The following is a 25,905-nucleotide window of genomic DNA, read 5'->3' as shown; positions in this document are numbered from 1 at the left end:
AGAGGAACCAGAGATCAAATTGCCAACGTCCGCTGGATCATGGAAAAAGCAAGAGAGTTCCAGAAAAACATCTACTTCTGCTTTATTGACTATGCCAAAGCCTTTGACTGTGTGGATCACAATCAACTGTGGAAAATTCTGAAAGAGATGGGAATACCAGACCACCTGATCTGCGTCTTGAGAAATCTGTATGCAGGTCAGGAAGCAACAGTTAGAACTGGACACGGAACAACAGACTGGTTCCAAATAGGAAAAGGAGTACGTCAAGGCTGTATATTGTCACCCTGCTTATTTAACTTCTGTGCAGAGTACATCGTGAGAAACGCTGGGCTGGAAGAAGCACAAGCTGGAATCAAGATTGCTGGGAGAAATATCAATAAGCTCAGATATGCAGATGACACCACCCTTATGGCAGAAAGTGAAGAGGAACTCAAAAGCCTCTTGATGAAGGTGAAAGTGGAGAGTGAAAAAGTTGGCTTAAAGCTCAACATTCAGAAAACGAAGATTATGGCATCCGGTCCCATCACTTCATGGGAAATAGGTGGGGAAACAGTGGAAACAGTGTCAGACTTTATTTTTCTTGGCTCCAAAATCACTACAGATGATGACTGCAGCCATGAAATTAAAAGACGCTTACTCCTTGGAAGGAAAGTTATGACCAACCTAGGTAGCATATTCAAAAGCAGAGACATTACTTTGCCAACAAAGGTCCGTCTAGTCAAGGCTCTGGTTTTTCCTGTGGTCATGTATGGATGTGAGAGTTGGACTGTGAAGAAGGCTGAGCACTGAAGAACTGATGCTTTTGAACTGTGGTGTTGAAGCAGGCTCTTGAGAGTCCCTTGGACTGCAAGCAGATCCAACCAGTCCATTCTGAAGGAGATTAGCCCTGGGATTTCTTTGGAAGGAATGATGCTAAAGCTGAAACTCCAGTACTTTGGCCACCACATGCGAAGAGTTGACTCATTGGAAAAGACTCTGATGCTGGGAGGGATTGGGGGCAATAGGAGAAGGGGACAACAGAGGATGAGATGGCTGGATAGCATCACTGGCTCGATGGACGTGAGTCTGAGTGAACTCCGGGAGTTGGTGATGGACAGGGAGGCCTGGTGTGCTGTGATTCATGGGGTCGCAAAGAGTCGGACACGACTGAGCGACTGATCTGATCTGATCTGATCTGATGGACTTTGGGTGAGGACAAGTTGAAAGTTTAAATAGTGGGCTGGGAAATATGTCATTGAGAAGCTTAGACTTAAGTAGAGATCTTAGGTTATTGAAATTTATGTGGATATCTCTGGGAACATCTTATCTTTGAAAAGACCCTGATGCTGGGAAAGATTGTAGGCGGGAGGAGAAGGGGATGACAGAGGATGAGATGGTTGGATGGCATCACCAACTTAATGGACATGAGTTTGAGTAAGCTCCAGGAGTTGGTGATGGACAGGGAAGACTGGTGTGCTGCAGTCCATGGGACTACAAATGGTCGGACATGACTGAGCGACTGAACTGAACTGAACTAGGAACAGCATTCTAGTCAGAGGGAATAGTAACAAATAAGACCAGCATAAGCCAATGCCAAGTGTATTTAAGAAAGATAAGGAAACTGTTATGGGAATAACCAAAGGAAAAATATTCCAGGAAAATAATTCAAAAAAAGCAAAAAGTAAACAACAGAATAGCTAGGTTGTGTAGTCTTGTAAGATAATGTAAATTAAGGACTTTGGCTTCCTCGGTAACAAGTGAAGGCTTTTGAAGGCTTTCAAATATATCTTAATCATTTGGGAAGGTATAAAATTCCTCTATAACATTTATAGTATTACTATTCAAAATGTCAGTAAATGAGCTAGAAACCAGAAACATGGGAGTTAAGAAATGAGATGTAGTACCGTCCCTCACTGAGCTGACAATCTGGTTGGAAGATAATCATTTAAAACAAGCACGCTTATTTAAGTAAGGGACTAGGGAGCAATGTGAGGTCTCTTTCAAGAGCACTATGAGGTCCAATTCTCATGTCTAATCACCTCCCAAAGACCCTAATCACCCTTCTAAATATATTGGGTGTTAACATTTAAACATTATTCATGGAGGGGGCTGTCACAAACATTCAGACAATAACAGAGAGAGTGACTAACTAATGTTTAAAAATAATACTCCCAAGAAGTCAAGTAATTCAAGAATTACAAATCATCTACTATATTTTCTGAGTAGCCATTACTAGAGCCTTGTGGAAAACAGTTTCATTGAAATGGCATGAACTTCAGAGCTGAAAGTATGAATGTGAAGAAAAAATAGATGTAGAAATTGTTATAAACTGGTGTGGTACTCATATACTAAAGTTTTAGAAAGGAGGTTCTATTTTGTCCCATCAGTCAGCATACAAATTCTGAATTAAGTTTACCCAAACAAAGGTATAAAGTTGTTCTTTGCTAGGTGGTAGGCATCAGATCACATCCTGATGTGTTTGGCCCAGAAATAAAAACAGTGTTAACTGGAGAGCAAACCATGCAACTCCGGAGGGTCACTGGACTGCTGCATGGTTTGCCAGTAGCATACCTTACTGAGGGCAAATTCTTCAGATAATTGCAAACACAAAGTCTGCAACTCAAGCCAGGGTTATGTTTCTGAAACCCATCTACAGAGAGTAGGAAACTAAAGTGTGCCAAACACATGGGCCAAGAGTGAAGCCGGTGTTGTTCCAATTGAGTTACTGCCAAGGAAAGCAAACTATAGAGGAACTGGGAGAATTTAAGGATCTAAACTGTCAGAGCAATAGATTATATACAAATGGGTGAACTAAGCAGGAAGACTGGATAATATCAAACACGATGCTAAAGACTAAAACAACGGGAAACCAAGAGACAAATTGTGTCTGACAAGAGAGCAGCAGAAGCCCCATCTGGATTCTGAGTCATGAGCCAGAGCCTTGGCTCTGCCCTTCTAAAATGTTAAAGCATGTTCATGGATTGGAAGAATCAATATAGTGAAAATGAGTATACTACCCAAAGCAATTTATAGATTCAATGCAATCCCTATCAAGCTACCAACAGTATTCTTCACAGAGCTAGAACAAATAATTTCACAATTTGTATGGAAATACAAAAAACCTCAAATAGCCAAAGCGATATTGAGAAAGAAGAATGGAACTGGAGGAATCAACCTACCTGACTTCAGGCTCTACTACAAAGCCACAGTCATCAAGACAGTATGGTACTGGCACAAAGACAGAAATATAGATCAATGGAACAAAATAGAAAGCCCAGAGATAAATCCACGCACATATGGACACCTTATCTTTGACAAAGGAGGCAAGAATATACAATGGATTAAAGACAATCTCTTTAACAAGTGGTGCTGGGAAATCTGGTCAACCACTTGTAAAAGAATGAAACTAGACCACTTTCTAACACCATACACAAAAATAAACTTAAAATGGATTAAAGATCTAAACGTAAGACCAGAAACTATAAAACTCCTAGAGGAGAACATAGGCAAAACACTCTCTGACATACATCACAGCAGGATCCTCTATGACCCACCTCACAGAATATTGGAAATAAAAGCAAAAATAAACAAATGGGACCTAATTAACCTTAAAAGCTTCTGCACATCAAAGGAAACTATTAGAAAGGTGAAAAGACAGCCTTCAGAATGGGAGAAAATAATAGCAAATGAAGCAACTGACAAACAACTAATCTCAAAAATATACAAGCAACTCCTACAGCTCAACTCCAGAAAAATAAATGACCCAATCAAAAAATGGGCCAAAGAACTAAATAGACATTTCTCCAAAGAAGACATACAGATGGCTAACAAACACATGAAAAGATGCTCAACATCACTCATTATCAGAGAAATGCAAATCAAAACCACTATGAGGTACCATTTCATGCCAGTCAGAATGGCTGCGATCCAAAAGTCTACAAGTAATAAATGCTGGAGAGGGTGTGGAGAAAAGGGAACCCTCTTACACTGTTGGTGGGAATGCAAACTAGTACAGCCACTATGGAGAACAGTGTGGAGATTCCTTAAAAAACTGGAAATAGAACTGCCTTATGATCCAGCAATCCCACTGCTGGGCATACACACTGAGGAAACCAGAAGGGAAAGAGACACGTGTACCCTAATGTTCATCTCAGCACTGTTTATAATAGCCAGGACATGGAAGCAACCTAGATGTGCATCAGCAGATGAATGGATAAGAAAGCTGTGGTACATATACACAATGGAGTATTACTCAGCCATTAAAAAGAATACATTTGAATCAGTCCTAATGAGGTGGATGAAACTGGAGCCTATTATACAGAGTGAAGTAAGCCAGAAGGAAAAACACCAATACAGTATACTAACGCATATATATGGAATTTAGAAAGATGGTAACAATAACCCTGTGTACGAGACAGCAAAAGAGACAGTGATGTATAGAACAGTCTTATGGTCTCTGTGGGAGAGGGAGAAGGTGGGAAGATTTGGGAGAATGGCATTGAAACATGTAAAATATCATGTATGAAATGAGTTTCTGGTCCAGGTTCGATACATGATACTGGATGCTTGGGGCTAGTGCACTGGGACAACCCAGAGGGATGGTATGGGGAGGGAGGAGGGAGGAGGGTTCAGGAGGGGGAACACATGTATACCTGTGGTGGATTCATTTTGATATTTGGCAAAACTAATACAATTATGTAAAGTTTAAAAATAAAATAAAATTAAAAAAAAAATAAAATGTTAAAGCAATATGTCAGAAAGCAAACTCAGAAAAATGAATGACTAAATATTAGCTTTCCTGAGTCTCTCTACCCTGTTATATCCTCTCTAGGGTTCTTAATCTTTAGATACTCAGGCCTGAGGATCTATCATAAACAGAGAGAGTAGGGGAAGAGATTTATTATATTTTTTACAAGTTAGTGACAGGATTTGTTGAAAAATTAAAAAGTGTCCTTGACATGTAGAAAAATCAGGCAGATGAATTCAAGTAACAATACATTTAAGAACTATACACTGAAAGAAAATATGAAAACCCATCTATATATGTGTCCAGGCACAAAATCTGCCCCCTAAAGAAGTAAAGTAATTTAAGGGTAGTCATAACTTTGTCCACTTGGTTATTCCATTGACATCTTGTCACCAGTAAAATTATGCTGGGAAAAGTTCTGATTCTCAAAGTTCTCCTAGGAAGCTGCAAAGTTACATCTACTTCACATTTGTCCATTATTGTTAAACCAATTTTAAGATCTCACATTAGAAGCCAGTAAGATTAATAGCATTATTCTTCCAATGGGGAAAGTGAAAGTCTCTCAGTTGTGTCTAACTGTTTGCGACCCCATGGACTACACAGCCCATGGAATTTTCCAGGCCAGAATACTGGAGTGTTAGCCTTTCCTTTCTCTAGAGGATCTTCCCAACCTAGGGATCAAACCCAGGCCTCCCGCATTTCAGGCAGATTCTTTACCAGCTGAGCCACAAGGGAAGCCCAAGAATACTGGAATGGATAGCCTATCCCTTCTCCAGTGGATCTTCCCAACCCCAGAATCAAACCGGGGTCTCCTGCATTACAGGCAGATTCTTTACCAACTGAACTATCAGGGAAGCCTTCCTTCCAAAAGGGAAGGAAGTCATATTTTTAATTTAGTTATATTTTTCTTGGTGAATATGAGGTTATGCTCAATTTGGAACTACTGTATTACTTGTTATAAAATAGTAAAACATTCTAAAGCAAGCATGGGGGATATATATGTCCAAATAAGGCAAAATTATTATTATCTGGAAATGAGAATAGCAGTTCATAACAGATGCATAATGTATTTTCCCCATGGTGAATCAAGAGAACATGCATAATAAAATACAAGTGACAAATGCTCTTAGCAATAAATTGTTTACATTGAAATAAGAGATCCCCTTGTGGCTCAGCTGGTAAAGAATCCGCCTGCAATGTGGGAGACCTGAGTTCGATCCCTAGGTTGGGAAAATCCTCTGGAGAAGGGAAAGGCTACCCTCTCCAGTATTCTGGCCTGGAAAATTCCATGAGCCATGTAGTCCATGGGGTCACAAACAGACAGACATGACTGAGAGACTTTCGCTTTCAAACTTTGAGGGAAAAAATCAAAAGCATTAATAAGGTTATGTCTTATTTCTTCAAGATAAACTAGTTAAGATGAAAGTAACTGTGAATGACTAGTCAGTGAATGGTGTGATAGAGAATAAATATTCACTTCACTAAGTGAGTATCTGACCACTTTGCTTGGCTCAGCATTCATATGCTTCTGTTATGACAAAAACATGAGATCATCAAGAATGACTGATCTTTGTGAATATTTTGTATAATAAAATATATAAGTGCATACCTATACATAGAGTTTTGACGACCTAGAAAAAATGGACTAGAAATATCAACTATAACTAAAAATTTCCATTATTCTACTAATATAAAGGAAGTATCTCTCTCTTAAGATTTTTACTCACCCCAAAGAATTCCATGGCTTTGCCCAACAGTGTCTGTCCAGTTTATCACAAAATTTTATTCTGCCACACATGTTAAGTTTTAAAACCAGGCATTTGAAGATACTATGGACTGTTCCATTTATGAGCATATACCCCTGCTGTTACAGATCTTTGATTACGCTACAGAGTTGCTTCGATCTTCCAACCAAAGCTACATCTGGTTTACACCACTGTACACTGTACTTTGTTTTTCAAAGATCAGCTGTTGACCTCAGAGCCACAAGGAGTCATCCATAATATTCCATCTCCTCCATCTTGAAATGCTGCCATCAGTTTGAGGTTTACATGTTAACTCTTAACTTCTCAACCTTCTTATTTATGTCATCTACCAATACTCATTGTTGTTTCACTCACTAATAAGCTTTTGCCTTATAAGCATGTTCTCCCTGCCCAGACAGCATCATTCTTGACAATATCAACATCCATGCGGCTGGCACATCCAGCACCTGATCTTTCATTTCTCTTTAAAATTGTGTCATTTCAATGACTTTTTCTTCTGCCCTATCTTTCAGTCACTCCAATGGTTGTTACCTTCTGGAACTTGTGATTATCAAAAGTTACATTATAACTTAATTTTCTAAAACTGAGATCCCACTTCCTGATTAGTTATTAAAATTTGTTCTGATTCTTGATCCATTGAATTCAAACTCCATATCCTTTTCTACACAATCTTGTTTGACCAAAGATACGTTTATGTGCTAGGGTTAAACCTACCCTTTTCCCAGTAGCATGCCTCCTGTCTTAAGGATTTTGTTCCACTTTGCCACTCAGTCCTTGTCCAGTATCCCTACAAGATCAAGGCTACAAGATCGTTATCTATCAAAATGTCATATTTCCATCTTAAAAAGCAAAAACAAGTACAGTAAAAAGCTCTTGACCCCACATTCCCTTTGCTGCTATTAAAGCAAAACTCTTCAAAAGATATCTATAGTCATTGATTTTACCTCCTATTCTCCTGTTTCTTCTGATCTCTCTCCAGTTATGCTTTTGCTTTCACTGTTTTACTGAAACTTCTTTTGGCAAATTCCCCAGTGTGGAAGAAGATTTGTATAAGTTATGTGATATTAAATTATCCTTGACTAGAAATTATGATTGAAGCCACAAACAACAGACTTCAGTTAATGTTTTAATGAGGAAACTTAAATAGAATTACAAAGATCTTGACCCAGATTCTTGGAAAAGACAAAGCCCTTACTTAGCCTATATATTATTAGGTTTACATAGATAAGGGGAAAAAAAGTTAGCAAACCATTGCATATTTTTTTCCTCCATAAATTTTAAGTTAAATTTATGTTTTTTTGTGTGTCTTCATAGAGAGGAGTTTCTAAGTGTATTTGCCAAGTAAGGCAGAGTTCTCAAGTAATGCTAAAAGGATAATTTTAATGTTTCTAAACACTGTGCATGTAAACTTTGAAACTATTAAGGTTTTTTACAAGAAATTACATTTGTTAAACGTGTCCTATAAAAATATTTTACTCATCTAGATTGTAAGTATGTTTGTTCTAGGAAATTATTTATAATAGTTAACTTACAATCTGTACACTGACTTTTTTTCTAACTTCATAGTCAAATGGATTGCCTTTACTTATGAATCAGCAAGTATTTGAATACTCTTTGATTTCATTTCTCCCTAAAAGTCCATTGCTAATAAAAATCATGACTCAAAAAGCAATAAAATTGAATTTTTCTCTATCAACAATAACTTATAGTTTGTTAAATCTAATGAATGATTTTTAATTCTCAGATTATATGACTTCTTAGATATCATGTCTACCTTCCCCAAAGGCTTTCTTCATCTGCTTGATGCTCTCCTGATCTTTTCACTGAATATATTGGCTACTCCCTCTCAGGCTTCTTTGTGGAGCCTCTTCATCCTCCCCAACTTCCCTCAGGGCTTTTCTACTCATCCAGTAAATCCAGTACTTTGTATACTTTAAATTTGTATTTCTGGTACTCAACTTTACTCTGGAATATTGAATCATTTGGTGCGTGTGTGTGTGTGTGTGTGTACACTTAATCAAGTCCAGTTCTTTGTGACCCCATTTACATTAGCCCACCAGGACAGGCTGCTCTGTCCATGGGATTGTCCAGGCAAGAACACTGGAGTGGATTGTCATTTCCTTCTCCAGGGGATCTTCCCGACCCAGGGATCAAACCAGCATCTGAATCATTCCCAATTCACTACCTCCTCCTAGCATCTTAGGCAGAACTCCTATTTTTCCTACCCATAAATATCGTAAAATTGAGCCTCCAATCTAAATGACATTTTCTTCCTTTCTTTCAGTTACTCAAATCTAAAATTTAAGTGATATCTCTTACTTTATCTCTCACTTAATATCAAAAAATCTTATCCTCATCCACCTAAAACATATTCAAGTATGGCCACTCCTTCTAAGCTCCAGTCATCACCATGGTTAAGTTGCTGTCATCTGTTGGCTGGACTGTGTGCTCCCATTCAGTCCTTCCTCAACCACACAACCTGAGTGGTACTTTTAGAAAATAAATTAGGTTATTTTACTACTCTTCATAAAACCATCCATGTGCATCCAGACACATTGAAAACAGAAATGTCTTGCTAAGGTCTTGACTGTCTTTTAGATTCTAGTCCCAGCAGTGTTCTTGCTTCTCGTGAGACTGTACTTACTTATTTCCATTGCACTTGTTGTACTGTATGTTGTGAAATCTCCTTTCATAGATATTTTCATTAATGATTCTCTCAATTTTGTCTCTCTTTAAATGTAATCTCTTAAGATTCCTCAAAAAACTAAAAATAGGACTACCATGTGACCCAGCAATTCTACTCCTGGGTATATATCTAAAAAAAATGAAAACTTGAATTCAAAATGATATAGGCACCCAAATGCCAATAGTAACACTATTTACAATAGCCGAGATAAGGAAGCAAGCCAAGTGTCTTATCAACAGATAAATGAAAGAAGAAGATACACACACACACACACACAATGGAGTATTACTGAGGCATAAAAATGAAATTCTGCCATTTGCAGTAACATGGATAGACATAGAGAATATTATTATGCTTAGTGAAATAAGTCAGACAAAGACAAATACAGTTTGATATCACTTAAATATGGAATCTTAAAAATAATACACATGAATGCATTTAGCAAAAGAGAAACAAGTTCACAGATTAAAAAACATATATATATATATGGTTACCAGTGGGGAGAGGAAGGTGGGAAAGGGCACATTAAGAATATGGGATTAGGAGATACAAATTACTGTGTGTGAAATAAATAAGCAACAAGGATATATTGTATAGCACAAGGTACAATCTAGGTAACTATAGGCATTACCTTGTAATAACTTTTACTGGAGAATAATCTGTAAAAATAGTGAATCATTATGCTGTACACCTGAAACTATTGTTAATGAACTATACTTTAATAAAAACAAACAAGCATAACATTGTTAGAGTGACCTGGTTGAAGCACCATTGCTTAAGCAAACCTAGACCTTTATCTTTACAACCTGCTTTTATTTCCTTAAATGCAATCATTACTCCTTGAATTTATGATTTACTTTATTTGTTTATTTTATGTACATCCCTATCAGAAGAACCTTAGGAACTTTATTGTTTGGTTCACTACTGTATCTTCACAGTTAAACACTTATTGAATTAATGGCATGGCCACCATCACCCTCTAGGCATTCTTATCTCTCCCTCTAAACTGCAACCAGACATGTCTCATTTTAATACGCCTACCTTATTAGTCTTGTGATCTCAGAGTCTTTGACTATTTACTCTTCTCTACCTGGAACAATCTACATTTTCCTTTTTTTTTTTTTTTCTTTTCCATGGTTCATTTCATATAATTGAAATCTTGGCTTAAATATTACTTCTTTAGAAAGGCCAAGTAAGACTACCAATATAGCACTCATTCTTCCCATCAACCTGTTATTGATTCTTTTGTTTTTCTTCATATACTTGTTACAATTTACTTTTTCAGTTTTTCATTGTCTATAGCCTCTAAACTAGAATAAACTCCTCACAAGGAGGGGTGGTATCTGCATTAATCATAATGTGAATAGCATAGTGCCAGGGCAGAAATGGCAAATATACACATGAGTGAAGAGCCAAAGGTGCTTCTAAGAGTCACCTGCTATGCCAAGATCAGTATACTCCATTCACTCCTAGACTTGTTTTTTCTTTTTGAACCCAGTTTACAAGTTCCCAGGCTTCAGTCTTATGTTCTTCAATTGATTCTTGTCTTTGTCCTTTATTATTCTCCCTTGTCATTGAGTTTGAGGCCACCCAATATTTAGGGAATAGCATTTAAAGTTCTGTCACGTCTCACATAGAAGAATGACATTGTGGAAAGGACATATATCCTTTTCTAGAATCCTGCATGTAAAAAGAGAGAAAGAAATGAAAATGTTTTATCACTAATGAGTGAAAAGTTTTACCACTAATGAATGCTTTTCCCTGTTTATGTGTAACTATAAACACTGCTAAAATGGAGCTTTAGAAAAGTGTTTTTCAACTAGTTTTAGAGGATGTCTTGTACCCTTTAATGTATTTCCCTCGCATTTAAAATGTGGTTAGAATCTGCTAAATCAATTTCATGACTTACTAGTGCATTCCCAGCTTCCCTTCTTTTGCATTTGAAAAATATTGCCTTTTAAGATGCAGAAAATCTAGTACTAAAACTGATTTGAACACACACACAATTGCATTTAGTTCATAACACAAGCATACGTATTTATCTAAGCAACAGTCTTTGGAGATCATCTTTTAAAAGAGAAGGTGATGGTGGTTCCAGCATAAAGCCTTGTTAGACTGCTGTTAATATTATTCAAAATGGGAACTTTTTTTTTTTTTTAATGGCAAAGAATTTCATAGTAACAGTAAGAATTTGGGGAATGAGCCATAAGGTCTGCCAAGCAATTCCTAGTGAAGACATTGACCATTAAGTTGTTTATAGTTATTTACCCCCAAATTGTTATGAAGTAAACATATAAAATTCAGATAAATCAACTGTAGTTGATGACCTACCCCTAGGCAAAAACACTAATTAAATCTTTTTTTCTTTTCTGTAATTCTTCCAACTACTCAAGCTACATTTTCCTTAAAATATAAGAACCAGCTCTATAGAAGTCAAGGGAAAAAAGAGAATACATTACAAAGTTTATTTTTAAAGAATGATGATTGTTTATTCCAGAACAAAAGTAAAGCATGTTATCAAAAATCACAGCAGAAATAACACCATTACTGCAGATGGTGATTTCGGCCATGAAATTAGAAGATGCTTACTCCTTGGAAGGAAAGTTATGACCAACCTAGATAGCATATTCAAAAGCAGAGACATTACTTTGCCAACAAAGGTCCGTCTAGTCAAGGCTATGGTTTTTCCAGTGGTCATGTATGGATGTGACAGTTGGACTGTGAAGAAAGCTGAGTGCTGAAGCATTGGTGCTTTTTAACTGTGGTGTTGGAGAAGACTCTTGAGAGTCCCTTGGACTGCAAGGAGATCCAACCAGTCCATTGTGAAGGAGATCAGTCCTGGCTGTTCTTTGGAAGGACTGATGCTGAAGCTGAAACTCCAATACTTTGGCCACCTTATGTGAAGAGTTGACTCATTGGAAAAGACTCTGATGCTGGGAGGGATTGGGGGCAGGAGGAGAAGGGGATGACAGAGGATGAGATGGCTGGATGGCATCACCGACTCGATGGACATGAGTTTGAATGAACTCCGGGAGTTGGTGATGGACAGGGAGGCCTGGCGTGCTGCAATTCATGGGGTCGCAAAGAGTCGGACACGACTGAGCGACTGAACTGAACTGAACTGAACTGAATCTGTGAAATAAACTCATTTATTAGCCAGACTTAATTTAATATTCAAAATTTCACCTTTAAAGCTTTGCCACTAAAATAAGTACATCTTGTTTAGCTTTTTTGCTCAGGCTCTTTCCCAATTCTCAAAAGTTCTATTATTTATCTATTATTCTGCCATTCTTAGAGTATACTATGATCTGATATGTTTAATTGTAATGAACTATAATTTTAAGATACAAAGTTCAAAACATGTTCAAATTCCCCTGAACATAAGTAATACCTTTGGTATTACAACCTCAAAACACTGTATAGATCATAATTTTCAGCCACCTGCCCCACTTCCAAGTTCCAAGTGTTTATTGTGTCACTCGTCAAGGGCCTGAGCTAGAATCTCTTTTCTGTGACAGGAAGTGGATATCAAAGATGAGTACCCACCATTTATGGCCAGAATTCTGCAGAGAATTTCTGAGCTCCTTGTCTAGCAAATGGAGTAAACTGAATAACTTTGGTCCTTTTATTTTTTAAATTAATTAATTTATTTTTTTACATTACAATATTGTATTGGTTTTGAAGCAGAGCTTGCTAGATCAAGATAAAACTGCTTATAAACAGTCTCATGACACAATAGCATTTGGCCATTAGGATCTTCTGAATTTTCTTTTGCAAGTTTTGGAAAACAAAGGAACACAACCCTCCCTAAATATGTAAGAAAGACATACATATAAGAAGAGGGAGTTGGTAGAATTCCTAAATTAAAAATCTTTGAGTAGGAGTTTGTTTATGTTACTAAATCACCCTCAGTACTTACTGATATATAAATAGAAACTAAGCAAATAGCCCTTTAGGAACAAGAGATTCAGGTTATTAACTCTTCGATTTTTTAAGAAGGAAAATCATTAAATAATCAGTAAATTCAATTTACAACTGGAGATCTTTCTCTGGGACCTCACTTGCCAACTTTCTCAAAATATGTTCACTGGTAAGCCAGTACTTGGTATATTCATAGAAGCATAACAAGAGTTGGTCACTGTAACGCACTAATTCTCACAGAATGTCCAGGAGGCCTCTGGAGTTCCAAGGATACAGTCAGGAGATCCATTAGGTTAAAACTGTTTTCATAACAATCCTAACATATTTTTTACCTTTTTTTCTCTGTATTGATATCTATACTGATTATATTCAAGCTTTCATAGTTAAAACTACAGTGGCACCAAACTGAACCTGTTGGTTGGTTGTAAATACATAAGTGACATGCATTCGCAATGAAAAAGAAGGTTTTGACTTAAGAAAATCTTGGATGAAGCAGTAAAATATATTAAATCATTGAATCTCAATGCTGGACTGTTAGTTTCTAAATGTTCTGTGTGAGACGAAGAAGTATATATAGAGCCTTACTACTGCGTAGTGAAATACAATGTTTGTATTGAGGAAAAGCACTTTTGTGATTGAGTTGCCATCTAAAGTACCATTTTTTTTCATTGAACAAAAATTTACTTGAAAAAAAAAATGACATAGGCATACTTGGAGACATGGCAGACATTTTGGCAAAATTAAAAATCTAAAAAAGTACACTTGTCTTTTCAAGGAAAACAACTGCCATTGTTGCCAGTGATAACATTTAAGCTTTAAAGTGGAAAATTAGAATTTTGGAAAATGCTTTCCTAATGTTATTACTTACGACTTAGTGGTATGTTTAATTATATTGTACAATAAAATGCTTTGTCATTAAAAGAATAACTCTGTAAATAAATATTTTTAGTGGTTCAGTATATGGTATTACAAAAGCATGTTCTATGGTCTGAATGTTTGTGTTCCCCTAAAGTCATACGTTGAAGTCCTGATGCCCAATGTGATGATATTGGAGTTGAGGCCTTTGGAAGATGCTTAGGTCATGAGGATGGCTCCTTCATGAATGAGTTTAATATTCTTATAGAAGAAACACCACCGTCTCCCTACCCCTTCTGCTATGAGAAGGCACCAACTTTAAACACAAAAAGGAACCTTTAATAGAATGTGACCATGTTGGAAGTTGATCCTGAACTTCCCTGCCTCCAGAACTGTGAGAGCAAACTTCTATTGTTTCTAAGCTATTCAGTCTGTGGTAGTTTTTATTTCTTTCATTTTATTTATTTTTTTTATTACAGCAGTCCACAAGGACTAAAATAGTGGGTACAAATTCAAGATCCATTTAAGTTAGTACTGCTGCTGCTAAGTCGCTTCAGTCATGTCCGACTCTGTGCGACCCCAGAGATGACAGCCCACCAGGCTCCCTCATCCCTGGGATTCTCCAGGCAAGAACACTGGAGTGGGTTGCCATTTCCTTCTCCAATGCAGGAAAGTGAAAAGTGAAAGTGAAGACGCTCAGTCATATCCGACTCTTAGAGACCCCATGGACTGCAGCCCACCAGGCTCCTCCGTCCATGGGATTTTCCAGGCAAGAGTACTGGAGTGGGGTGCCATTGCCTTCTCCTAAGTTAGTACAGTGGATATTAATATATAGTTGAATTCAGTTGCTCATCGTTTCCAACTTTTTGCGACCCTGTGGACTACAGCATGCCAGGGCTCCCTGTTCATTGGCAACTCCCAGAATTTACCCAATCTCATGTCCATTGAGTCAGTGATGCCATCCAACCATCTCATCCTCTGTGTTCCCCTTCTTCTCCCACCTTCAATCTTTCCCAGCATTAGGGTATTTTCAAATGAGTCACTACTTTGCATCAGGTGGCCAAAGTATTGGGGTTTCAGCTTGAGCATGAGTCCTTCCAATGAGTATTCAGGACTGCTTTCCTTTAGGATGAACTGGTTTAATCTCCTTGCAGTCCAAGGGACTCTCAAGAGTCTTCTCCAACACTAAAGTTCAAAAGCATCAGTGCTTCAGCACTCAGCTTTCTTTATACTCAAACTCTCATATCCATGCATGACTACTGGAAAAATCATAGAAGGACTAGATGGACCTTTGTTGGCAAAGTAATGTCTCTGCTTTTAAATATGCTGTCTAGGTTGGTAATAACTTTTCTTCCAAGGAGCAAGCATCATTTAATTTCATGGCTTCAGTCACCATCTGCAGTGATTTTGTTGCACAAAAAAATAAAGTCTGTCATTGTTTCCACTTTTTCCCTATCTATTTCCCATGAAGTGATGGGACCGGATGCCGTGATCTTAGTTTTCTGAAGGTTGAGCTTTAAGCCAACTTTTTCACTCTCCTCTTTCACTTTCATCAAGTTGCTCATCTAGTTCTTCTTCACTTTCTGCCATAAGGGTGGTGTCATCTGCATATTTGAGGTTATTGATATTTCTTCCAGCAAACTTGATTCCAGCTTGTACTTCATCCAGCCCAGCATTTCTCATGATGTACTCTGCATTTAAGTTAAATAAGCAGGGTGACAATATACAGCCTTGACATACTCCCTTTCCTATTTGTAACCAGTCTGTTGTTCCATGTCCAGTTCTAACTGTTGCTTCCTGACCTGCATACAGGTTTCTCAAGAGGCAGGTCAGGTGGTCTGGTATTCCCATGTCTTGAAGAATTTTCCACAGTTTATTGTGATCCACACAGTCAAAGGCTTTGGCATAGTCAATAAAGCAGAAATAGATGTCTTTCTGGAACTCTCTTGCTTTTTTGATGAGCCAATGGTTGTTGGCAATTTGATCTCTGGCTCTTCTGCCTTTTTAAAATCCAGCTTGAACATCTGGAAGTTCATGATTCATGTACTGTTGAAGCCTGGCTTGGAGAATTTTGAGCATTACTTTACTAGCGTGTGAGATGAGTGCAATTGTGTGGTAGTTTGAGCATTCTTTGGCATTGTCTTTTTTTGGGATTGGGATGAAAACTTTTCCAGTCCTGTGACCACTGCTGAGTTTTCCAAATTTGCTGGCGTATTGAGTGCAGCACTTTCACAGCATCATCTTTTAGGGTTTGAAATAGCTCAACTGGAATTCTATCACCTCTGTTAGCTGTTCATAGTGATGCTTCCTAAGGCCCTCTCCTCTTCCCACTCCAGGATGTCTGGCTCTAGGTGAGTGATCATACCATAGTGATTATCTGGGTCATGAAGATCTTTTTGAATAGTTCTCTGTGTATTCTTGCCACCTCTTCTTAATGTCTTCTACTTCTGTTAGGTCCATACCATTTCTGTCCTTTATTGTGCCCATCTTTGCATGAAATGTTCTCTTGGTATCTCTAATTTTCTTGAAGAGATCTCTAGTCTTTCCCATTCTATTGTTTTACTCTATTTCTTTGCATTGATCACTGAGGATGGCTTTCTTATCTCTCCTTACTATTCATTGGAACTCTGCATTCAAATAGGTAGGGCATATCTTTCCTTTCCTCCTTTGCCTTTTATTTCCCTTCTTTTCTCAGCTATTTGTAAGACCTCCCCAGACAACCATTTTGCCTTTTTGCATTTCTTTTTCTGGGGAATGGTTTTGATCCCTGCCTCGTGTATAATGTCAGGAACCTACATCCATAGTTCTTCAGGCACTCTGTCTATCAGATCTAAACCACTGAATCTATTTCTCTCTTCCACTGTATAATATAAGGGATTTGATTTAGGTCATACCTGAATGGTTTAGTGGTTTTCCCTACTCTTTTCAATTTAAGTATGAATTTGGCAATAAGGAGTCCGTGATCTGAGCCATAGTCAGTTCCCAGTCTTGCTTTTGCTGATTCTATAGAGCTTCTCCATCTTTGGCTGCAAAGAATATAATCAATCTGATTTTGTTATTGACCATCTGGTGATGTCCATGTGTAAAGTCTCCTTTTTTGTTGTTGGAAGAGGGTGTTTGCTATGACTAGTGCGTTTTCTTGGCAAAACTCTATTAGCCTTTGCTGTGCTTCATTGCCTTTGCTGTGCTCCAAGGCCAAATTTGCCTGTTACTCCAGGTATTTCTTGACTTCCTACTGTTGTATTCCAGTCCCCTATAATGAAAAGGACATCTTTTTTTGGTGTTCTAGAAGGCATTGTAAGTCTTCATACAACCGTTCAGCTTCAGTTTCTTCAGTGTTACTGGTTGGGGCATAGGCTTGGATTACTCTGATATTGAATGGTTTGCTTTGGAAACGAACAGTGATCATTCTGTAGTTTTTGAGACTGCACCCAAGTAGTGCATTTCGGACTCTTTGGTTGACTCATGGCTACTCCACTTCTTCTAAGGGATTCTTTCCCACAGTAGTAGATATGATGATCATCTGAGTTAAATTCACCCATTCCAGTCCATTTTATTTCGCTGATTCCTAAAATGCCAACATTTACTCTTGCCATCTCCTGTTTGACCACTTCTAATTTGCCTTGATTCATGGATCTAACATTTCAGGTTCCTATTCAATATTGCTCTTTACAGCATCAGACTTTACTTCTATCACCAGTCACATCATTCTTTCTGGAGTTATTTCTTCACTGATCTCTAGTAACATATTGGGCACCTACCGAGTTCATTTTTCAGTGTCCTATCTTTTTGCCTTTTCATACTGTTCATAATGTTCAAAGGCAAGAATACTGAAGTAGTTTGTCGTTCCCTTCTCCAGTGGACCACATTTTGTCAGAACTCTCCACTATGACCCGTCCGTCTTGGGTGGCTCTGTGGCTTATAGTTTCATTGAGTTAGACAGAGCTGTGGTCCATGTGATCAGATTGGTTAGTTTTCTGTGATTGTGATTTTAAGTCTGTCTGCCCTCTGAGGGAGAAGGATAAGAGGCTTATGGAAGCTTCCTGATGGGAGAGACTGACTGAGAAAAACTGGTCTTGTCCTGATGGGTGGGGCCATGATCAATAAAGCTTTAATCCAATTTTCTGTGGTTGGGTGGAGCTGTAGTCCCTCCCTGTTATTTACCTGTGACCAAACTATGGTAGAGGTAATGAAAATAATGGTGACCTCCTCAAAAGGTCCCATGTACAGACTGCTACACTCAGTGCTCCCAACCCTACAGCAGGCCACTGCTGACCCACGCCTCTGCTGGAGACTCTTGGACACCCACAGGCAAGTCTGGGTCAGTCTTTTGTGGGGTCACTGCTCCTTTCTCTTGGGTCCTGTTGTGCACAAGGTTCTGTTTGTGCCCTCCAAGAGTCTATTTCCCCAGTCCTGTGTAAGTTCTGGCAGCTCTTTGGTGGGGTTAATGGTGACTTCCTCCAAGAGGGTTTATGCCATACCCAAGTCTGCTGCATCCAGGGCCCCTGCCCCTGAGGCAGCCCACTGCTGACCGGTACCTCCACAGGAGACACTCAAACACAGTTCTGTCTCAGTCTCTGTGGGGTCTCTGGGTCCTGGTGTGCACAAAGTTTGTTTCAGCCCTCTGAGCGTCTCTGGCTGGTATGGGGTTTGATTCTAAATGTGATTTTGCCCCTCCTACTATCTTGCTGGGGCTTTTCCTTTGCCCTTGGACATGGGTATCTCCTCAAAGTCGCTCCAGCGCCACACAACCACCACTTCTTGTTAGCTTTTCCTGAAGATCCTGGACAAGCCCCCAAGATGATAGCTTATGTGAATGGTGTCAGTTTAGTGATCTCTGAAGAAGATTTTGCTTCAGGACCAGGGACCAGGCTTGATCACTCAAAAGCTTTTTTATAGCAGAATTTTGTTAAAGTGTGAGAAGGGACAGAAAGCTTCTGACATAGACATCAGAAGGGAGACAGAGAGTGCCCCTTTATATATATATATATAAAACTAAAAAATTTTTTCAGAAATCCCAGGTTACTCTAGATAATGAAGAAACAGTTTGCAGAAGAGAAAATCTGAAAGATAATATGAAAAATGTTCAACAAAACACTTTGCAATCATTAGATTTTCAAAATTCAGATAAAGGAAGGATGGGGAAACAAGATGTCCTATGCTGCATATGGTAGTACTCTGGGCATCAGTTAGGCTTTACCTGTAGAATCTGAAAGTACACACACTGCACGTGACCTGTGCAGTGACCCAGTCCTTGGTGTATGTCCAAGAGAAATTCTGGCATATGTGCATGTGAAGACTCCTTATTGCAAGTTTGTTACACATAATAGTGAAAAATGGGAACTATTTCAAATACCATGTTAAATTTATAGTATAGTTGTGTGGTAGAATACTTTAAAGCAATTTAAATTAATAAGATCTTTAACAAGTGTTCTTTTCATACAGTTAACTTTATAATTTATTTATGCTATTAAATTTATTATTAAAAATAAAACTCTAAATATCAATAGTTGTGAACTTGAAAGTTGATCAAATTTAACTCCTGTCATTTGTTGACTATTTCTTCATTTTGTGCTACAGAAAACTACACTTACATATTTTTAGGGTTCTTGGTGCTGGAGAAATGATACAGTAATTGTCAAACCAAAGCACCAGTTATTTTTTATCATCAATGTAACTCTGGTAGGGCTGAGAGATATAATTTTATATTGCTTTGTTGCAAGGACACTGATACTTAATGATAAAAATTTGTCAGCAGAATATTAAGAAATGAAGAAATCAAGATTGAGCATTTTTCCTTGTTCGTCTCAAAATTTCTTGCAAGAGTAACTTATTTTCCCTGTTGGTGGTTTTTCTCTTACCCCTTGAAGTAAAAATTCCACACTACATTATGCTGTCAGAGGACATAGACATTGCAAGTTGGTAACCTTTTGTCAGACATCTTTAGCCTCATCTTTTTCTTTAGCACTTGACATTATAGTCTTCCTCTTCTTTAAATAATCCTCTCCTTTGAAATATTGTATCTTGCGTTATTTCAACACTCTTCCTACTCATCTGCAGTGTTGCTCTTCTCTGCTGTGTCAGTTCCTTGCCCTCTCCTGCATGGCCTCTGTGACAGGTCCTTATCACCTTTTCATGTTCCCTTTCACGTTATGTCTTAGCAACACTGAGAAGCTTCTGGTTTGAAGAAACAGCATTATGTTATCATCTCTGTGTTGCTGCTCAGTGTGTGCCTGTCTAGCACATATTTTCTGCCTTCTTCCAATGATTAGTGTCTGCTCATTTTTTGACCCTTTACTGAGATGTTCCAGTCTCCAGAAAGGCTTCCTTAATTTACTAAAGGAGATATAGTTTTTACTTTGTTTGGATCTTCATTTTAGATTTTTTATAACTTTTAAAAAGTATATTTTGAGAGTTATATTCTGCCAATTCTATTTCTCTGTATACAGTGAGCAACATGGTGCTTATAGTGACTGCTTCTTACCCATTTTATTTTATTTATTTATTTTTAAAACATCCCAACATTAATTAATTAATTAATTTTTTTATGAATTTTATTTTATTTTATTTTAATTTTATTTTATTTTTAAACTTTACATAATTGTATTAGTTTTGCCAAATATCAAAATGAATCTATCACAGGTATACATGTGCTCCCCATCCTGAACCCTCCTCCTTCCTCCCTCCCCATACCATCACTCTGGGTCGTCCCAGTGCACTAGCCCCAAGCATCCAGTGTCGTGCATTGAACCTGGACTGGTTCAATGCACAAAGAAAAAAAATGCTATCAATTATACTATGGTGTAATGCTTTCTTATCTCTTAGACATTTTATTTTATACTTCTTTAAAATGATCTTTTAGATTTTATACATAGATTTTAAAATCCCCTTTACATATGTGTGTGTGTGTGTGTGCAAAGTAAATTAATGTATTTATAAAACTTAATGTTCAAAGTCTGACAAGTATGAATGATATTTTGACTCAGAGTTGTCAACATTTTTGTTTTATATGTAGATTATAATGTGTGGCATTAAGAGTTTTGGCAGTATAGCAAATCTTAAAAGTGTGCTCCTCTTTTATCTCTTGGACTTTCAAGTCCCAATATCCTTTCTGCTTGTTTTTTAAACTTTTTATTTTGTATTGGAATATAGCTAATAACAAAGTTGTGATAACTTCAGGTGGACAGCAAAGGGATTCGCCATATTAAATATCCATTCTCCCCCAAACTCTCCTCCCATCCAGGCTGCCACATAACAGCGAGCAGAATTCCCCGTGCTATACACTAGGACCTTGTTGGTCGTCCATTTTAAATATAGCTGTGTGTACATGTCGATCCCAAACTCCCTAACTATCTCACGCTCCCATCTTTTCCCCTGGCAATCATAAGTTCATTCTCTAAGTCTGTGAGTCTGTTTCTGTTTTGCAAATACGTTTATTTGTATCGTTTTTTGATTCTGCCTGTAAGCAATAGTTGGTGGTATTTCTGTCTTATTTAAATTATTCAGTATGACAATCTCTAGGTCCATCATGCCGTTACAAATGAGATCATTTCATTCCTTTCAGTGGCTATATAATATGCCATTGTATATATGTACCATATCCTCTTTATCCATTCCTCTGTTGTTGGACATTTAGATTGCTTCCATGCCTCAGTTATTGTAAGCAGCACTGCAGTGGACATGAGGGTGCATGTATCCTTTTATGCCCTGTTTTCCTCCAGGTATACGCCCAGGAGTGTGACTGCAGGGTCACATGGTAGTTCAGTAAATACGGAACACTTCACAAATTGGCGTATCATCCTTGCACAGGGCCATGCGAATCTTCTCTCTGCTTGTTTTGATTCACATGGGCAGACAATGACAACTCTGTCATTGGAGTTGACTTTTCGTTGACTCCTGACTGGAGTCATTTTAGGACCCATCCTGATTTCAGAGATGTTTAAATGTGAAAAGAAAATCTTCACCTTAGATTAGATGAAACATGGCATTTGACTGTATAAAGTAATCATTGAAAACAATCATTAATCGGTTAACATATCTATTGCTCTCTCCATTTCTGTAGTATATTTTTATATGTTAGTGTATATATGTATTATTAAGATAAATACTGATCAAAGATTATTTAAATCAAACAATGCCAGAGGGACTGTTCTAGGCTATTTTGATTAAATTAAAAAAATATTATTGTGTAGTTTCAAAGTTGAATAAAGTAAAATTTCACCTCTTTCTTTAGCAACGTAAGTTTTGTACATTGTTCCAAATGGTGATTAACTATTAAAATTGATAAGTATTAGCATTATGACATTTTATGGTTTTGATCTTTAGTTCCTAGGTTTGTTCATATTTCATTAGCCTAGAAGACTTTATGACACTGAGGGGAAAAAGGAAAAACAGATGCCATTTATTAAAACTGTATGTTTAATGTTGAGTCCTTAGGAAGAAAATGAAGGGTAGGTTACATGGAATGGAGACAGAGCTAAAATACATTGAGCATTGAAAAGTCAGTAATCTATGCTGGAATAATCTTATTGCTGTTATATCTTTGGAATAATGTTTCTAGTTCATATTTTTACGTGCAGCCATATTTAGGAAATTGAGTTGCCAAGGTTATAAATTTGATATATCGTTATTTTAAACAACATACCATCCTGATATGTCAAATATTTCTTTATAGATTTGATAAAAACACTATATCCAAAAGATGGAAGAAAAAGAAAACTTTGAAATATGATCATAAATATGTTACATGAATATTTTAAGACTTTCAAAGTTGTTTTCAAATTTTTGCACACATTTTGATACTTAATTTGGTAAGTTTTATAAAATGCATACCAAGGGCACTTAAGCTATCCTCAGCAGATAGTCTTGAATATTTTCATTAAAACAATTCCTTCCATGTGGGACTAAACCCACATTTAACAATACTGAAGAGATCAATAGAAGCTGTTTTCATTTTTCTTTAGTTATCTTATTTTTAAATTTTTAAAAAATTTTTACTTAAATAGGGTTGGGGTTTTATACTTCTTGCTTAGCTTTGAAGAGAAGAGTAAATTGCCTCTTAAAGATATGTGAAGACAAACTTTACAGAACATCACAGAGGATCAATAAGGAACGTTGCTTTTACTTAAGCTTACAGTTGTCTATATTATAAACTGTTGGAACTAACAAGCATTTCCTGTACTATTTATGCATAAAGAAGGTGATTTTTAACTAAACTTGTGTTATAATTATGTAATTACCCTTTCCAGTGATTAAATATCAATTTAATTTTCAAATTAAAATTTCAGCTAAATTTTAAACCACACAGTTTTTAAATGTATTTGTTATATCTATTGAAGCTTTCATATATATCATATATACACATATATATCAATTACAAAGGCAGCATGTAAGTTGCTACAGTTGTCTCTGACTCTTTGTGGCCCTATGGCCTGTAGCCCACCAGACTCCTCTGTTCATGGTATTCTCCAAGGAAGAATACTAGAGTAGGTTGCCATGCCCTCCTCTAGGGGATCTTCCCCACTCAGGGATCCATACAACATGCCTTATGTCTCCTGCAATGGCAGCAGTTTCTTTACTTCTGTCACCACTGGGGAGGCCCATAAATTACATATCAGTTCAGTTCAGTTCAATTGCTCAGTCGTGTCCGACTCTTTGTGACCCCATGAATCGCAGCACGCCAGGACTCGCTGTCCATCACCAACTCCCAGAGTTCACTCAGACTCACGTCCATCGAGTCGGTGATGCCATCCAGCCATCTCATCCTCTGTCGTCCCCTTCTCCTCCCGCCCCCAATCCCTCCCAGCATCAGAGTCTTTTCCAGTGAGTCAACTGTTCGCATGAGGTAACCAAAGTACTGGAGTTTCAGCTTTAGCATCATTCCAGGACTGATCTCCTTTAGGATGGACTTGTTGGATCTCCTCGCAGTCCAAGGGACTCTCAAGAGTCTTCTCCAACACCACAGTTCAAAAGCATCAATTCTTTGGCACTTAGCTTTCTTCACAGTCCATAATTGTATATATTTATGTATGTATATATTTATATATATACATATGCATATATACACACATATACATATATACATATGCATATATGTTCATATATATATATATATATACACACACACACACACACACACACACATACACACATATTGGAGAAGGCAATGGCACCCCACTCCAGTACTCTTGCCTGGAAAATGCTATGGACGGAAGAGCCTGGTGGGCTGCAGTCCATGGGGTCATGAAGAGTCGGACACAACTGAGCAACTTCACTTTTCACTTTTCACTTTCATGCACTGGAGAAGGAAATGGCAACCCACTCCATTATTCTTGCCGGGACAATCCCAGGGATGGAAGCTTGGTGGGCTGCCGTCTATGGGGTCACCCAGAGTCGGACACGACTGGCATGACTTAGTAATATATACATATATACATATATATATATATATGTTTTCCTGGTGGTTCAATGGTAAAGAATCTTCCTGCAGTGTGGGAGACCTGGGTTCTATCCCTGGGTTGGGAAGATATCCTGGAGGAGGGCATGGCAACCCACTCCAGTATTCTTGCTTGGAGAATCCCCATGGACAGAGGAGCCTGTTGGGCTGCAGTTCATATGATCATAAAGAGTTGGACACAACTGAGCGACTAAAGAGCACAGCACATGTGTGTGTGTGTGTGTATATATATATATAGAATTGATGCATATATTTCAATAGGGTTAACATGGAGTTAGTTGATGATAGAGTATACAAAATAGGACAGAATATTTTGATTTGGTCTTTAAAAAAAAAAAACTTCTTGTGTCAATTTATGCCTTAAACCACTTAACTCACATACTCAGTGTGTGTAGCAAGTGAAAACACAACAAAAGTTTATATCTTGCTTCATTCCTTAATCTGGGTATCCATTTCAAGCCACTATTTATCACATAGAGTCAGGACCAAAACTCAGTGGGAAGCCTCAGGGATATGGGAAGGAACAGTGGACAGAGAGTCAGAAGAACTACAGGTATGTGCTTCAGTGTTATCTTTTATCCCTCAGATAACTTTGAAAGAGACACATCTCAGCAGACCTCAGTCACATGAATTTTGAAATGAGAACAGTGGACTGGTGATATTGTCTATTACTTAATTATGAAATATGATTCATAACCCAATGCAGTTCTTTCACTATTACTAAAAAAGTTAAAGGTGCATCCCAGAAAATGAATATTTTCTTAATTTTAATTATTTAAGTCCATTTTTGCACTTCATTTTCAAACCTAATCTACTCAATTCTCCAAATTTCTATTATTATAAATTATATGCCTTTTATGAAATTAACATTGGGAGAAAATGACACCATTATAATCAAGACAATCTAAATGTTGTCAGTTTTAAAGAAAAAATTTGGAAAAATACAAATAAAAATGACCTGTAATAAAAATATCAAAAGACAACCACTCAAAAATAATATTCTGATGATACAATCACAAAGATGCCAGTAGAAATGAGGGGGTGTCTAAAGATCAGCATAGCTGCATTTTGAAAGAAAGAATGGAATCCAGAGATGAGTAAAAGCTTGGAAAATTATGTATTTAGTAAACAAATGAGGGAAAGACTATAAAATATTTGGGCATATTTGAAGGGCTTTTCCAGGCCTGATTTGGTGAATGCAAAACTCCACTGGTGCGCTAGATTAATAGATGACAAAGAGGAAATAGAAAAACTTTTACAATGCCACCCTTGCTATTACTAACTTTCTTTAAGTTGTTGGGTAAATCAAATTTATTTTTTCTCAAATATTTAATAGATTCTGTTCTCTCTGCATATGTGGTTTTCCCTCTCTTTTCTGGCTAATTTTACTCTTCCTTCAAGACTCTGTGAAGTCTTCCTGTTATAATCTTTAAACATCCAATTTAGCTTATAACGTAATTTATTTGCATTTTAATTTTGAATAATATTTGTTTAA

The 25,905-nt window shown here is 37.4% G+C and overlaps 1 pseudogene; it reads right to left on the bottom strand.

The window, feature by feature from the left end:
• Nucleotides 1-21,718: 21,718 nt before the first annotated feature.
• On the bottom strand, nt 21,719-21,819 carry LOC133246956 (U6 spliceosomal RNA; annotated as a pseudogene).
• Between the last annotated feature and the right edge of the window lie 4,086 nt (nt 21,820-25,905).

Source organism: Bos javanicus, chromosome 4 (assembly GCF_032452875.1).
Source record: "Bos javanicus breed banteng chromosome 4, ARS-OSU_banteng_1.0, whole genome shotgun sequence".
In the NCBI taxonomy this organism is placed as follows: domain Eukaryota; kingdom Metazoa; phylum Chordata; class Mammalia; order Artiodactyla; family Bovidae; genus Bos; species Bos javanicus.
The sequence above is the reverse complement of the archived record's forward strand: the minus strand, read 5'-3'. Positions and strand labels throughout refer to the sequence as shown.